Here is a 16940-nt window from a genome sequence, read left to right as displayed (position 1 = left end):
TCAACAGGTTGGAAATACTCTTTTTGGAGAATCTGTGAAAGGACATTTGGATGTCCATTTGGGCCCATTGGGAAACAATGAATATCCCCAGATAAAAACCAGAAAGAAGCTATCTGTGAAACTGCTTTGTGACGTGTAAATTCATCTGACAGAGTTAAACTTTTCTTTTGATTCAGCAGGTAGTAAACGCTCTTCTTGGAGGATCTGCAAAGGGACATTTGAGAGCCCATTGAGGCCTAAGGGGAAGAACGGAATATCCTCAGGTATAAACTACAAAGAAGCTGTCTGTGAAAATGCTTTGTGACGTGTGGATTCGTCTCATAAAGTTAAACCTTTCTTTTGATTCAGCATGTTGGAAACACTCTTTTTTGAGAATCTGTGAGTGGATATCTTGGAGCTTATTGAGGCTTATGGGGAAATAGAGCATATCCCCAGAAAAAAACATAGAAAGAAGTACCTGTGAAACTGCTTTTTGATTTGTGGATTCAACTTAAATAATTAAAGTTTTCTTTTATTCAGCAGGTTGGAAACAGTTTTTTTTTGGAGTATCTGCGAATGGACATTTGGGAACCCTTTGAGGCCTATGGGGAAAAAACGAATATCCACATATTAAAACAAGAAAGAACTTATCTGTGAAACTGCTTTGTGATGTGTGGTTCATCTCACAGAATTAAAACTTTCGTTTGATTCAGCAGGTTGAAAAAGCTTCTTTTGGAGAATTTGTGAAGGGACATTTGTGAGCTGATTGAGGTCTATGGGGAAAAACCAAATATCCCCAAATAAAAACCACAAATAATCTATCTGTAAAAGTGCTTTGTGATGCGTAGATTCATCTTACAGTGTTAAACCTTTCTTTTGATTCAACAGGTTGGAAGTTATCTTTTTGTAGAATCCATGAAGGGACATTTGGGATCCCATTGAGGCCTATCAAGAAAAACCTAATATCTCCAGATAAAAACTAGAAAGAAGCTATCTGTGAAACTGCTTTATGATATGTGGATTCTTCTCACATAGTTACGTCTTTCTATTCATTGAACAGATTTGAAACACTCTTTTTCTAGGATCTGGTAATGGATATTTCGGAGCCCATTGAGGTCTATGTTGAAAAACAATTATCCCTAGAAAAAACTAGAAAGAAGCTATCTGTGAAACTGCTTCATGATGTGTTGATTCATCTGACAGAGTTAAACTGATCTTTTTATTAAGCAGGTTGGAAACACTCTTTTCTGAGAATCTGTGAAGAGAAATAAAGGAGCCAATTGGGGGCCAGGTGTGGTGGATCATGCCTGTAATCCCAACAATTTGGGAGGCTGAGGCAGGGGGATCATGAGATCAGGAGATCAAGACCATCCTGGCTAATGTGGTTAAACCCTGTCTCAATAAAAATCCAAAAAAATTAGCTGGGCATGTTGGTGGACCCCTATAGTCCCAGCTGCTTGGGAGGCTGAGACAGGAGAATGGTGTGAACCTGGGAGACAGAACTTGCAGTGAGCTGAGATTGCACCTCTGCACTCCAGCCTGGGTGACAGAGCGAGACTCCATCTCAAAAAAAAGAAAAAGGAGCCCATTGGGGCGTATGTGGAAAACCCGAATATTCCCAGATAAAAACTATAAAGAAGCTTTTAGTTAAACTGTTTTGTGGTGCGTGGATTCATTTCATAGAATTAAACCTTTCTTTTAATTCAGCAGGTTAAAAACTCTTTCCAAAATCTGCCAACAGAGATTTGGGATCCCCTTGGGTCCTAAAGGAAAAACTGAATATTCCCAGATAAAAACTAGAAATAACCTATCTATGAAACTGCTTTGTGATGTGTGGGTGAAATACACAGAGTTAAACCTTTCTTTTGATTCAGCAGATTGAAAATAATATTTTTGGAGAATCTCTGAAAAACAAATTTGAGAGCTCATTGAGGCCTACGGTGAAAAACTGAATATCACCAGATTAAAACTGGAAATAAGCTATCTGTGAAACTTTGTGATGTGTGGATTCATCTCACAGAAAGAAACTTTCTTTTGATTCAGCAGTTTCAAAACACCTTTTCTGAGAATCTGCAAAGGGACAGTTGGGAGCTGTTTGAGGTTTTATGGGGAAAAATTTAATATCCACAGATAGATATAATTAAAAAAGAAACTATCTGTGAAACTCCTTTGTGAGATGTGGACATTTGAGTGCCCTTTCAGGCCTATTGGGAAAAACTAAATAACCCCAGATAAAAACCAGAAAGAAGCCATCTGTGAAACTGCTTTGCAAGGTGTGGATTCATCTCACAGAGTTAAAACTTTCTTTTGATTCACCATGTTGGAAACACTCTTTTTGTAGAATATGCAAAGGGACATTTGGGAACACATTGAGTCCGATAGGGAAAAATTGAATATCCCCATAAAAAAGTAGAAAAAGCTATATGTGAATCTGCTTGGTGATGTGTAAATTCAACTCACAGAGGTAAACATTTCTTTTGTGTCAACAGGTTGGAAACACTCTTTTTGGAGAACCTGTGAAAAAAATTTGAAAGCCCACTGAGGGCAATGGGGAAAAACTTAATATCTCCAGATAAAAATGAGAAAGAAACTATTTGTGAATCTGCTTTATGATATGTTGATTCATCTCACATAGGTAAACCTTTCCCTTCATTCAGCAGGTTGGAAACAATCTGATTGGAGAATCTGCAAAGGGACACATGGCAGCCCATTGAGGTCCACAGAGAAAAGCCAAATATCCCTATATAAAAACTAGAAAGAAGCTATCTGTGAAAGGGCTTTGTGATGTGTGAACTCATCTTACAGAGTTTAAAATTTCTTTTGATTCAGCGGGATGGAAACACTCTTTTTTAGAATAAGAAAAAGGACACTTTGGAGTCCCTTAAGGAGTATGGGGAAAATGGAATATTCCCATATAAAAATTAGAAACATCTTTCCATGAAACTGCTTTGTCATGTTTTGATTCATCTCACAGAGTTAAACCTTCCTGTTGATTCAGCAGATTGGAAACACACTTTCTGGAGACTCTGCAAAGGGAAATTTTAGAGCCAATTGAGGCCTAAGAAAGTTACCTGTGAAGGTGTTTTGTGAATGCTGGATACATATTAGAGAGTTAAACCCTTGTCTTGATTCAACAGGTTGGAAAAAACTCTGTTTGTAGAAGCTGCAAAGGGAAATTTGGGTGCTCAAATAGGCCTATGGGGAAATACTGAATATCACTAGGTAAAAACCACAAAGAAGCTATCTGTGAAACTGCTTTGTGATACGGGGATTTATCTCACAGAATTAAACCTTTCTTTTAGTCAGCATTGGAAACACTGTTTTTGGAGAATCTGCAAAGGGACACTTGTGAAACCTTTGAGGCCTATGGGGAATAACTTAATATCCCTAGATTAAAACAGGAAAGAAGTAATCTCTGAAGCAGATTTGTGATGTGTGGATTCAGCTCACAGAGTTAAAACTTTCTTCTGATTCAGCGGGTTGTAAACACTCTTTCTGGAGATTCTGCAAAAAAAAAAACATTTGGGAGCCCACTGAGGCTTATGGGGAAAGACCAAATATTCCCAGATAGAAACTAGAATGAAGCTATCTGTGGAACTGATTTGTGATATGTGGATTCATCTCACAGTGTGAAACTTTTCTTCTTGTTCAACAGGTTGTAAACAATCTTTTTGTAAACTCTGTGAAGGGACATTTGGGAGCCCATTGAGACCTACAAGAGAAAAAAAAATCCACAGATAATGGGAAGAAAGAAGCTACCTCTAAAACTGCTTTGTGGTGTTTGGATTCAGCTCTCAGAGTTAAACTTTTCCTTTGAATCAGCAGGTTGGACGCACTCTTTTTGGAGAATCTGCGAAGGGACATTTGAGAACCCATTCAGGCCTGTGGAGAAAAACTGAACATCCCGAAATAAAAACTACAAAGAAGTTATCTGTGAAACTGCTTTGTGACTTGTAGATTCATCTCACGAAGTTAAACTTTTCTTCAGATACAGTAGTTTGGAAACACTCTTTTGGTAGAAACTGCAAACAGATATTTGGGAGCACATTGAGGCCTATGGGGAAAAATGGAATATCCCCAGATAAAAATTAGGAAGAAGCTATCTGTGAAACTCCTTTGTGATGTGTCGATTCATCTCACAGACTTAAAACTTTCTTTTCATTCAGCAGGTTGGAAACACTCTTTTTGTAGAATCTGTGAAGGAACATTTTGGATCCCATTGAGTTTATGGAGAAAAACAGAGTATCCCAAGATAAAAACTAGAAAGGAGATATCTGTAAAACTGCTTTGTGTTGTTGGACTCACCTGACAGTATTAAACCTTTCGTTTGATTTAGTAGTTTTGAAGTGCTCTTTTTGGAGATACTGTGAAGGGACATTTGGGAGCCCATTGAGGTTTATGGGGAAAAAACAGAATATCCCCAGAAAAAAACTAGAAAGCAGCTTTCTGTGAAACTGCTTTGTGATGTGCGGATTCATCTCACTGAGTTAAACCTTCCTGTTAATTCAACAGATTGGAAACACACTTTTTGGAGACTCTGTGAAGGGACATTTTAGAGCCCATTGAGGGCTAAGAAAGAAAACTGAATATCCCTAGATACAAAATAGAAAGAAGCTATCTGTGAAACTACCTTTTGAAGTGTGGATTCATCTCATAGAATTAAACCATTCTTTAGATTCAGCAGGTTGGAAACACCCTTTTTGGAGACTCTAAAAAGGGACATTTGTGAGCCTGTGGAGGCTTATTCAGAGAAACTGAATATTCAAAGGTAAAAACTAGAAATAAGCTTTCTGTGAAACTGCTTTTTGATGTGTGCATTCATCTCACAGAGTTAGAACTTTTTTTTGATTCAGCAGTTTGGAAGCACTCTTATTGTAGAATATATGAAGGGAGATTTGAGAGCTCCTTGAGGCCTATGGGGAAAAACTGAGTATGGCCAGATAAAAACTAGAAATAAGCTATTTGTGAAACTGCTTTGTGATGTGTGGATTCATCTCACAGAGGTTGAAAATTCTCTTTTTGTAGAATCTGTGAAGGGACATTTCATAGGCCATCAAGGCCTATGGGGAAAAACAGAATATCCCCAAATAAAAACTAGGAAGAAGCTATTTGTGAAACTGCCTTGTGACTTGTAGATTCCTCTAACATAGGTAAACTTTTTTTTTTGATTCAGCAAGTTGGAAACATTCTTTCTAGAGTATCTGCATAGGGACATTTGGGAGCTCATTGATGCCTAAGGGAAAAAACGAATATCCCCATACAAAAACTAGAAAAAACTATCTGTGAAACTGCTTTGTGACGTGTGGATTCATCTCACAGAGTTAAATTTTTTTTGATCAAGCAGGTTGGATACACTGTTTTTGTAGAATCTGCAAAGAGACATTTGGGAGCCTAATGAGGCTTACCTAAAAACCAAATATTGCCAGATAAAAACTAGAAAAAACTATCTGTTAAACTGCTTTGTGTTGTGTGCATTCATCTCACAGAGATGAACCTTTCTTTTGACCCAGCAGGTTGGAAACACTGTTTTTGGATAAACTGAGAAGGTGCTTTTGGGAGCCCATTGAGGCCTATGGAGAAAAACTGAATATCTCCTCATAAAAACTAGAAAGAAGCTATCTGTGAAACTGCTTTGTGATTTGTAAATCCATCTCAGAGTTAAACCTTTCTTTTGTTTCAGCAGACTGGAAGCACTGTTTTTACAGAATTTATGAAGTGATATTTGGGATAACATTGAGGCCTATGGGGAAAAGCTGAATATCCCAAGATAAAAACAAGAAAGAAGATATGTGTGAAATGGCTTTGTGACATGTGGATTCATCACACAGAATTAAAACATTCTTTTGATTGAGGAGGTTGGAAATGCTCTAACTGGAGAATCTGCAGACGAACATTTGGAAGCCCATTGAGGCCTAAGGGGAAAAATCAAATATCCCCAGAAAAAAAAAACTAGAAAAAATCTATCTGAGAAACTGTTTCGTGATGTGTGCATTCATCTCACAGAGTTAAACATGTTTTTTGATTCAGCAGGTTGAAAATACGTTTTTTTGTAGAATCTGTGAAGGAAAATTTGGAAACCCATCAAGGCCTTTTGGGAAAGACTGAATATCCTCAAATAAACACTAGAAAGAAGTTATCTGTGAAACAGCTTTGTCATGTATGGATTCATCTCACGGGGTCAAATCTTCCTTTTAACTGAGCAGCTTGGAAACATTCTTTTAGGAAAATCAGCAAAGGGACATTTGGGAGCCCATTGATGCCTATGGGGCAAAACTGATTCTGCCCAGATGAAATCCAGAAATAAGCTATCTGTGAAAGAAATTTGTGGTGGGTGGATTCATCTTTTAAATTTTTCTTTTAATCTAGCAGGTTGGAAACAATCTTTTTGTAGAATCTGTGAAGGGACATTTGGGAGCCCATTGAGGTATATGGGGAAAAATCCAATATCCTAATATAGAAACTAGAAAGAAGATATCTGTGAAACTGCTTTGTGATGTGTGAATTCATCTCACAAAGTTAATCCTGCCTGTTGATTCAGTAGGTGGACAACACTCTTTCTGGAATATCTGGGAAGGGACAATTTTTAGTCCATTTGCACGTATGGGGAAAAAGAGAATAAACAAGATAAAAACTAAAAAGATGCTATCTTTGAAATTGCTTTGTGATGTGCAGATTCATCTAACAGAGTTCAGTCTTTCTTTTGATTCAGCATGTGGGAAACACTCTTTTGTAGAATCTCCCAAGGGTCATTTGGGAGTTTATAGAGGCCTATGGGGAGAAACTGAATATCTCGAGATAAAAACTAGAAACAAGCTATCTGTGAAATTACTTTTTGATGTGTGGATTCATCTCACAGAGTTAAACATTTTACTTGATCCAGCAGGTTGGAAACACTTTTGTCAAATCTGTGAAGTGACCTTTTGGAGCCCTTTGAGGCCTACAGGGAAAAACAGATTATCACCAGATAAACACTAGAATGAAGCTTTCTGTGAATCAGCTTTGTGAAGTTTGGACACATATCACAGAGTTAAACATTTCTTTTGATTCAGCTGGTTGGAAACACTCTTTGTGGAGATTCTGGGAAGGGACATTTGGGAGTCCATTGACGCCTATGGGGATAAACAGAATATCTACAGAGAAAACTAGAAAGAAGCTATCCTTGAAATGCTTTATGATATGTGGATTCATCTCACAGAGGTAAATCTTTCATTTGATTTAGCTTATTGGAAACACTCCTTTTGGAGACTTTGCAAAGGGACATTTCTGAGCCATTGAGGCCTATGGGGAAAAATTGAATATCCTTGTATAAAAATTAGAAAGAAGCTATCTGTGGAACTGCTTTGTGATGTGTGGATTCATCTCACAGGGGTAAAACTTTCATTTGACTCAGCAGATTGGAAGCACTCCTTTTGGAAACTCTGCAAAAGAACATTTGTGAGCCCATTGAAGCCTATGGGGAAAAATTGAATATCCACAGATTAAAAACTAGAAAGAAGCTATCTGGGAAACTGCTTTGCGTTGTGTGGATTCATCCAAAAGAGTTAAGCCTTTCTTTTGATTCAGCAAGTTGGAAAAACTCTTTTTGGAGGATCTGGGAAGGGACATTTCGGAGCCCATTGATGCCTATCGGGGAAATGCCAATATCACCAGATAAAACTTAGAAAGAAGCTATCTGTGAAACTGCTTTGTGGTATGTGGGTGCATCTCACAGAGTTAAGCCTTTCTTTTGATTCAGCAAGTTAGAAAAACTCTTTGTGGAGAATCTGGGAAGGGACATTTTGGAGTCAATTGAGGCCTATGGGGAAAAACAAAATATCTACAGAGAAAAACTAGAAAGAAGTTATCTGTGAAACAGCTTTGTGATGTGTGGATTCATCTCACAGAGGTAAATCTTATTTTGATTCAGCATATTGGAAACACTCCTTTTGGAGACTCTGCAAAGAGACATTTTTGAGCCCCTTGAGGCCTAAGGGGAAAAATTGAGTATCCTTGTATAAAAACTAGAAAGAAGCTATATGTGAAACTGCTTTGTGATGTGTGGGTTCATCTCACAGAGGTAACACTTTCGTTTGACTCAGCATACTGGAAGCACTGTTTTTGGAGACTCTGCAAAGGGACATTTTTTGAGCCCATTGAAGCCTATGGAGAAAAATTGAATATCCCCATATAAAAAATAGAGAGAAGGTATCTGTGAAACTGCTTTGTGATTTGAAATTCATCTCAAAGAGTTAAACATTTGTTTTGATTCAGCAAGTTGGAAACATTCTTTTTGTGGTATCTGTGAAGGGACAATTTGAAGCCCAATGAGGCCTATGGGGAAAAACCAAATATCCTCAGATGAAAACTAGAAAGAAATTACCTGTGAAACTACTTTCAGTTGTGTGGATTCATCCAACAAAGTTAAACTTTTATTTTGATCTAGCAGGTTGGAAACACTCTTTTCACGGAATATGCGAAGGGACATTTGTGAGCTCATTGATGCCTATTGGGAAAACGTCAATATCCCCAGATAAAAACTAGAACGAAAGTATCTGTGAAACTGCTTTGTGATACATGGGGGCATCTCACAGAGTTAAGCTTTCTTTTGATTCAGCAAGTTGAAAAAACTCTGGAGAATCTGCAAAGGGACATTTTGGAGCCCATTAAGGCCTATGGGGAAAAAAGGAATATCCCCAGATAAAAACTGGAAACAAGGAACCTGTGAAACTGCTTTGTGATGGGTGGATTCATCTCACCATGTTGAACCTTTCTCCTGATGCAGCATGTTGGAAACACTCTTATTGGAGAATATGTGAAGAGACATTTGGGAGCTCTTTCAGGCCTATTCAGAAAAACAGAATAACCCCAGATAAAAACGAGAAAGAAGCTATTTGTAAAACTGCTTTGTGATTTGTGGATTCATCTCACAGAGTTAAAACTTGTTTTTGATTCATTGGATTTTAAACATACTTTCTGTAGAACCTGTGAAGGGACATTTTGGAGCCTATTGAGGCCTATGGGGAAAAAAACAAATATCCACAGATAAAAACTAAAAATAAACTATCTGTGAAACTACATTGTGATGTGTGGATTCATCTCAGAGAGTTAACTCTTTATTGTTATCAAGAAGAGTTGAAACACTCTTTTTGTAGAATCTGCAAAGGGACACTTTTAGTTCCCTTAAGTCCTATGAAGGAAAGAGAAAATCCCCAGATAAAAACTGAAAAGAAGCTATCTGGTAAACTGCTTTGTGATGTGTGGATTCATCTAACAGAGTTAAACCTTTCATTTGATTCAGCTGGTTGGAAACACTCTAATTGCAGCATCTGTGAAATGACATCTGGGAGCTGAATGTGACCTATGGGGAAAACCCAAGATTCCTCATAAAAACTAGAAAGAAGAAATCTATGAAACTTATTTGTGATGTGTGGATTCATCTGACAGAGACAAACCTCTCTTTTGATTCAGGAGGTTGGAAACACTGTTTTTGGAGAATCTGCAAAGGGACATTTGGGAGCCAATTGGAGAGAAACAGAATATCCCTACATAAAAATTAGAAAGTGTCAATCTGTAAAGCTGCTTTGTGCCATGCAGATTCATCTCATGGAATTAAAACTTTCTTTTGATTCAGCAGGTTAGAAATACTCTTTTTGTAGAATTTTTGAATGGACATTTGGGAGCCCATTTAGGTATGCAAATGAAAACTGAATATCTACAGATAAAAACTATAAAGAAACTCTCTGAGAAACTGCTTTGTGATGTGTGGACTCATCTCACAGAATTAAACCTTTCTTTTGACTCAGCAGGATGGAAACACTCTTTTTAGAGAATCTGAGAAGGGACACTTGGGAGCCCATTGTGGCCTATGGGTAAAAATAAATAATCCAAAATAAAAACTAGAAAGAAGCTATCTGTGCAACTGCTTTTCATTGTTTGGGTGCATCTCACAGAGTTAAACATGTCTTTTGATACAGAAGGTTGGAAACTCTCTTTTTGAAGAATCTGAGAATGGACATTTGGGAACCCTTTGAGTCCCATGGGGAAGAGCTAACTATCCCCAGATAAAAACTGGAAAGAAGCTGTCTGTGAAACTGCTTTGTGGTGTGTGGAGTGTTCAAACTTTCTTTTGACTCAGCAGGTTGAAAAAAATCTTTTAGGAGAATCTGTGTAGGGACAGTTGGGAGTGTATTGGGGTTTATGGGGTAATACTGAATATCCAGAGATAAAAACTATAAGTAAGGTATCTTTGAAACAGTTTTTTTTTTTGTGTGTATGGATTCACGTCACAGAGTTAAAGCTTTGTTTTGATTCAGCGGTTTGCAAACACTGTTTTTGCAGAATCTGCAAACGGACATTTGGGAGTCTATATAGGCCTAATGAGAAAAACTGAATATGCCCAGGAAAAAACGAGAAAGAAGCTATTTGTGAAACAGCTTTGTGATATGTGGATTCGTCTCACAGAGTTAAACCTTTCTTTTGATTCAGCAGGCTGAAACACTCGTTTTGGAAAATCTGAGAAGTGATATTTCAGAGCCCAATGAGACCTCTGGGGCAAAAAGATTATCCACAGATAACATCTAGAAAGAAGCTATCTGTGAAAGTGCTTTGTGATGTGTCAGTTCATCTCACAAAATTAAAACATTCTTTTGTTTCAGCAGATTGGAAACATTCTTTTTGGAGAATCTACAAAAGAACATTTGGGATCTAATTGAGGCTTATGGGGAAAACTCGAATATTTCCAGAGAAAAACTAGAATGTGGCAATCTGTGAAACTGCTTCCTGATGTGTGGATTCATCTCACAGAGCTAATCCTTTCTTTTCATTCAGAATGTTTGAAACACACTTTTTGTAGAGTCTGTAAAGCGACATTTGGGAGCCCTTTGAGGTCTATGGAGAAAAACCGAATGTCTCCAGAAAAAAAAACTAGAGAAAAGCTATCTGTGAAACTGCTTTGTGATGTGTAGATTCATCTCACAGAGATAAACCTTTCTTTTGATCCAAAACGTTAGAAACTATTTGGAAAATCTGTAAAGGGACATTTGGGAGCCCATTTAAGAATGCACACATCACAAAGCAGTTTCTCAGAAAGCTTCTTTCTTGTTTTTATCTGATGATATTTTCTTTTTCACCAGAGGCCTCAATGTGCTCCCAAACGTCCTTTCACAGATTCTACAAAAACCCTGTTTAAACACTGCTGAAAAAAAGAAAGGATTAACTCTGGGAGATAAATGCACACATCAAGAAGCGGGTTCTCAGATAACTTCCTTCTAGTATTTTTTTTTTTTGGCGGGGGAGATATTCGCTTTTTCACCACTGGCCACAATGAACTCTGAAATATCCATTCACAGAACGTACATAAGCAGTGTTTCCAAACTGCTGAATCATAAGGAAGGATTAACTCTGTGAGAAGAATGCACACACCATGAAGCTGTTTCTCAGATATCTCCCTGTTTTCATCTTGGGATATTGGCTTTTTCATCATTGGCCTCAATGAGCTATGAATGTCCATTTGCAGAATGTGCAAAGGCAGTGTTTCCAAACTGCTAAATCAACAGAGACTTTTAAATCTGTGAGATGAATGCACACATCACAAAGCAGCCTCTCAGATAGCTTCCTTCTAGTTTTTTCTCTTCAGATATTTGCTTTATCATTGCTGCCCTCAATGAGCTATCAAATGTCCATTTGTAGAATGTCAAAGAACAGTGTTTCCAAAATACTGAGTTGAAAGAAAGGTTTAACTCTGTGAGGTGAATGCACACATCACAGAGCAGTTTCTCAGAAAGCTTCTTTCTAGTTTTTATCTGAATACATTTTCTTTTTCACCATAGCCCTCAATGTGCTCCCAAATGTCCTTTCGCAAATTCTACAAAAACAGAGTTTTGAAACTTCTGAATCAAAAGAAACGTTTATTCTGTCAGAAGAAGGCACATATCACAAAGTGGTTTTTCAGATAGCTTCCTTCTAGTTTTTATATTGGGATATTCACTGTTTCACCTTTGGCCTCAATGAGGTACAAAATGGCAATTCACAGATTGTACAAAAATATTCTTTCTAAACTGCTGAATCAAAAGAAATTTTTACCTCTGTGAGATGAATGCACACAAAACAAAGTAGTTTCTCAGAAAGCCCCTTTATAGTTTACATTTGAAGATATTTTCTTTTTTACCATAGGCCCAAATTCACTCCCAAATGTCCTTTCACAGATTATGCAAAAACAGTGTTTCCAAACTGCTGAAGCAAAAGAAAGTTTTAACTCTGTGAGAAGAATGCAAACAGCACAAAGCAGTTTCTGAGATAGCTTTCTTCTAGTTTTTATATTGGGATATTCATATTTTCACCATTGGCCTCGATGAACTCCCAAATGTCCATTGTCCATTCAAAGAATGGACAAAAACAGTGTTTCCAAACTGCTGAATCAACTTAAAGATTTAAACCTGTGAGAGGAATGCACACAGAACAAGGCAGTTTCTCAGAAAGCTTCTTTCTAGTTTTTATCTTGGGATATTCACTTTTTAACCATTCGTCACAGTGAGCTCTGAAATATCCATTTGCAGAATGTACAGAATCAGTTTTTCCCAACTGCTGAATGAACAGAAATGTTTAACTCTGTGAGATGAATGCAGACAGCAAAAAGCAGTTTCTCAGATAGCTTCCTTCTAGGTTTTATTCTTGGATATTCACTTTTTTGCCCTTGGCCTCAATGAGTTACCAATTGTCCATTAGCTTTGTCCATTAAAGGCAATGGAGAAATAGTGAATATCCCAGGATAAAAACTAGAAGGAAGCTATATGAGAAACCACTTTGTGATATGCGCATTCATCTCACAGAGTTAAACCTTTCTTTTCATTCACCAGTTTTGAAACACTCTTTTTGCAGAATCTGCAAAGCAATATTTCAGAGAGCATTGAGGCCTATGGTGAAGTATGAAACATTGTCAGATAAAAACTAGAAAGAGGCTTTCTGAGAAACTGCTTTGTGATGTGTGCATTCATCTCACAGAGTTAAAACTTTCTTTAGATACAGCAGTTTGGAAACACTGTTTTTGACCATTCTGTGAAGAGACATTTGGGAGCTCATTGAGGCCAATGCCAAAAAAGGGAATATACCAGGATAAAAACTAGAAGGAAGCTATCTGAGAAAACTCTTTGTGATGTGTGCATTCATCACACAGAGTTAAACCTTTCTTTTCATTCAGCAGTTTGGAAACATTGTTTTTGTAGGATCTGCAAAGGGATAATTCAGAGAGCATTGAGGCCTATATTGAAAAAGGAATCAACTTCAGATAAAAACTAGAAAGAAGCTTTCTGAGAAACGACTTTGGGCTCTGTGCCTTCATCTCACAGAGTTAAAACTTTCTTTGGATTCAGCAGTTTGGAAACACTGTTTTTATAGAATATGCAAAGGGATATTTTGGAGTGAATTGAGGCCTATGGTGAAAAAGGAAACACCTTCAGATAAAAACTAGAATCTTTCTGAGAAACTGCTTTGTGATGTGTGCATTCATCTCACAGACTTAAGCCTTTCTTCGGATTCAGCAGTTTGGAAACGCTGTTTTTGTCCATTCTGTGAATGGACATTTCGCAGCTCATTGAGGCTAATGGCGAAAAAGTGAGTATCTCAGGATAAAAACTAGAAGGAAGCTATCTGAGAAACTGCTTTGTGATGTGTGCATTCGTCTCACGGAATCAGAGCTTTCTTTTCATTCAGCTGTTTGGAAACCGTATTTTTGTAGGTTCTGCAAAGGGATATTCTGGAGAGCATTGAGACCTAAGGTGAAAAAGGAAACATCTTCAGATAAAAATTAGAAGGAAGCTTTCTGAGAAACTGCTTTTTCATATGTGCATTTATCTCACAAAGTTCAACTTTTCTTTGGATTCCACAGTTTGGAAGCACTGTTTTTGTCCATTCTGTGAATGGACATTTTGGAGCTCATTGAGGCCAATGGTGAAAAAGCAAATATCCCAGTCCAAAAACTAGAATGACACTATAAGAGAAACCACTTTGTGAGGTGTGCGTTCATCTCACAGAGTTAAACTTTTCTGTTCATTCAGCAGTTTGGGAACTCAGTTTTTGTAGAATCTGCAAAAGGATATTTCTATGTACATTGAGGCCTGTGGTGAAAAAGGAAACATCTTCAGATAAAAACTAGATGGAGGCTTTGTGAGAAACTGCTCTGTGATTCTGTGATGTGTGCATTCAACTCAAAGATTTAAACCTTTCTTTGATTTCAGTTGTTTGGAACACTGTTTTTGTCCCTTTTGTGAATGGACATTTTGTAGCTCATTGGGGTCAATGGCGGAAAAGTGAATTACCCAACAATAAAAATGAGAAAGAGGTTATGTGAGGAACTGTCTTGTAAGTTGTGCATTCGTCTTTCAGAGATGAAAGTTTTTCAGTCAGAAGTTTGAGAACACTTTTTGTAGAATATTTAAAGGGATATTTCAGAGAGCATTGAGGCCTATGGTGGAAAAGGAAGCATCTTCAGGTAAAAACTACAAAGAAGCTTTCTGAGAAACTGCTATGTGATGCCTGCATTCATCTCACAATGTTTTCCTTGAATTCTGCACTTTAGAAATATTGTTTTCTTCCGTTCTGTGAATGGACATTAGGGAGCTCATCAGGGCCAAAGGCGAACAAGCAAATATCCCAGGATAAAATCTAGAAGCAAGCTATCTGAGAAAAGCCTTTAGTATGTGTGCATTCACCTCGCAGAGTTAAACCTTTCTTTTCATTCAGCAGTTTGTAAACACTGTTTTTGAATAATCTGCAAAGGGATATTTTGGAGAGCATTGAGGCCTATCGTGAGAAAGGAAACATCTTCAGATAAAAAATAGAAAGAATCTTTCTGAGAAACTGCTTTGTGATGTGTGCATTCATCTCAGAGTATTAAACCTTTCTCTGGATTCAGAAGTTTGAAAACACTGTTTTTATCCATTCTGCGAATGGACATTTGGGAGCTCATTGAGGCCCATGTTGAAAATGCAAATGTCCCAGGATAAAAGCTACAAGGGAGCTGTCTCAGAAACTGCTTTGTGATGTGTGCATTCATCCCTCATAGATAAACGTTTCTTTTCATGCAGCTGTTTGTAAACATTGCTTTTGTAGACTCTCTGAAAGGAGATTTTGGAGCACTTTGTGGCCTATATTGACTATGGAAACACCCTCAGATAAAAACTAGAAGGAAGCTTTCTGAGAAACTATTTCGTGATGTGTGCATTCATCTCACAGAGTTAAACCTTTCTTTAATTCAGCTATATGGAAACACTCTTTTTGTCCATTGTGTGAATTGTCATTTGGTAGCTCAATGAGGGCAATGGAGAAAAAGCAAATTACCCTAGGGTAAAAACTAGAAGGAAGCTAAGTAGGAAACCACACAGCTATGTGTGCATTCATTTCTCAGAGTTAAACCTTTCTTTTCTATCAGCAGTTAGGGAGGACTGTTTTTGTTGAATCTGCTAAGGCACATTTGGGAGAGCATTGAGTCTTGTGGTGTAAAAGGAAACATCTTCAGATAATAACTAGAAAGAAGCTTTCTGAGAAAGTGCTTTGTGGAATATGCATTCATCTCACAGAGTTAATTTTGGATTCAGCAGTTTGGAAACACTATTATTGTCTATTCTGCAAACGGACATTTGGGAGATCATTTAGGCCAATTGCAGAACAGAAAATGTCCCAGGATGAAAACCAGAGGGAAGCTATCTGAGAAATCACTTTGCAACGTGTGCATTCATCTCACAGAGCTAAAGTTTCCTTTTCACTCACCAGTTTGGAAACTCTGTTTGTTTAGAATCTGCAAAGGGATATTGTGGAGAGCATTGAGGCCTAAGGTGAAAAAGGAAACATCGTCACATAAAAATTAGAAAGAAGCTTTCTAAGAAACTGTTTTATGATGTGTGCAATCGTCTTACAGAGTTAAACTTTTCTTTGGATTCAGCAGTTGGGAAACACTGTTTTTGTCCATTCTGCAATTGCACATTTGGTAGCTCATTGAGGCTAATGGCAAAAAAGCAAGTGTCCAAGGATAAAAACTACAAGAAAGCTATCTCAGAAACAGCTTTGTGATATTTGCATTCATCCCTCAGAGATAAACCTTTCTTTTCATGGAGCTGTTTGTAAACACTGTTTTTGTAGAATCTTCAAAGTGATATTATGGTGTGCATTGAGGACTATGGTGAAAAAGGAAACATCTTCATATAAAAACTAGAAAGAAGCTTTCTGAGAAACTGCTTTGTGATGTGTACATTAATCTCAAAGAGTTAAACATTTCTTTGGATTCAGCCAGTTGGAAACTGTTTCTGTCCAATCTGCAAATGGACATTTGTGAGTTCTTTGAGGCCAATGGTGGAAAAGCAATTATCCCAGGATAAAAACTAGATGGAAGCTATCTGAGAAACTGCTTATTGACGTGTCCATTCATCTTACAGAGTTAAACCTTTCTTTTCATTCAGCAGTTTGGAAATACTCTGTTTTCAGACTCTGCAAAGGGATACTTCAGACAGCATTTAGGCCTATGGTGAAAAAGGAAACATCTGCAGATAAAAACAAGAAAGAAGGTTTCTGAGAAACTACTTTGTAATGCATGCATTCATCTCACAGAGTTATACCTTTGTTTGGATTCAGCAGTTTGGAAACACTGTTTTTGTCCGTCCTGTGAAAGGACACTTCAGAGCTTGTTGAGACCAATGGAGAAGAAGTGAATATCCCAGGATACAAACTAGAAGGAAGCTATCTGAGAAACCAACTTGTGATGTGCACATTTACTCCCAGAGGTAAGTCTTTCTTTTCATTCAGCAGTTTGGAAACGATTTTTTTGGATAATCTGCAAAGAGATATTTTGGAGAGCATTGAGGCCTATGGTGAAAAAGGAAATATGTATAGATAAAAAATAGAAATAAGATTTCTGAGAAACTGCTTTGTGATGTGTTCGTTCATCTGACAGACTTAAAGCTTTCTTTGGATTCAGTAGTTTGCAATGAGTGTTT

The sequence above is a fragment of the Gorilla gorilla genome, chromosome 8 (assembly GCF_029281585.2).
Source record: "Gorilla gorilla gorilla isolate KB3781 chromosome 8, NHGRI_mGorGor1-v2.1_pri, whole genome shotgun sequence".
Classification (NCBI taxonomy): domain Eukaryota; kingdom Metazoa; phylum Chordata; class Mammalia; order Primates; family Hominidae; genus Gorilla; species Gorilla gorilla.
The sequence above is the reverse complement of the archived record's forward strand: the minus strand, read 5'-3'. Positions refer to the sequence as shown.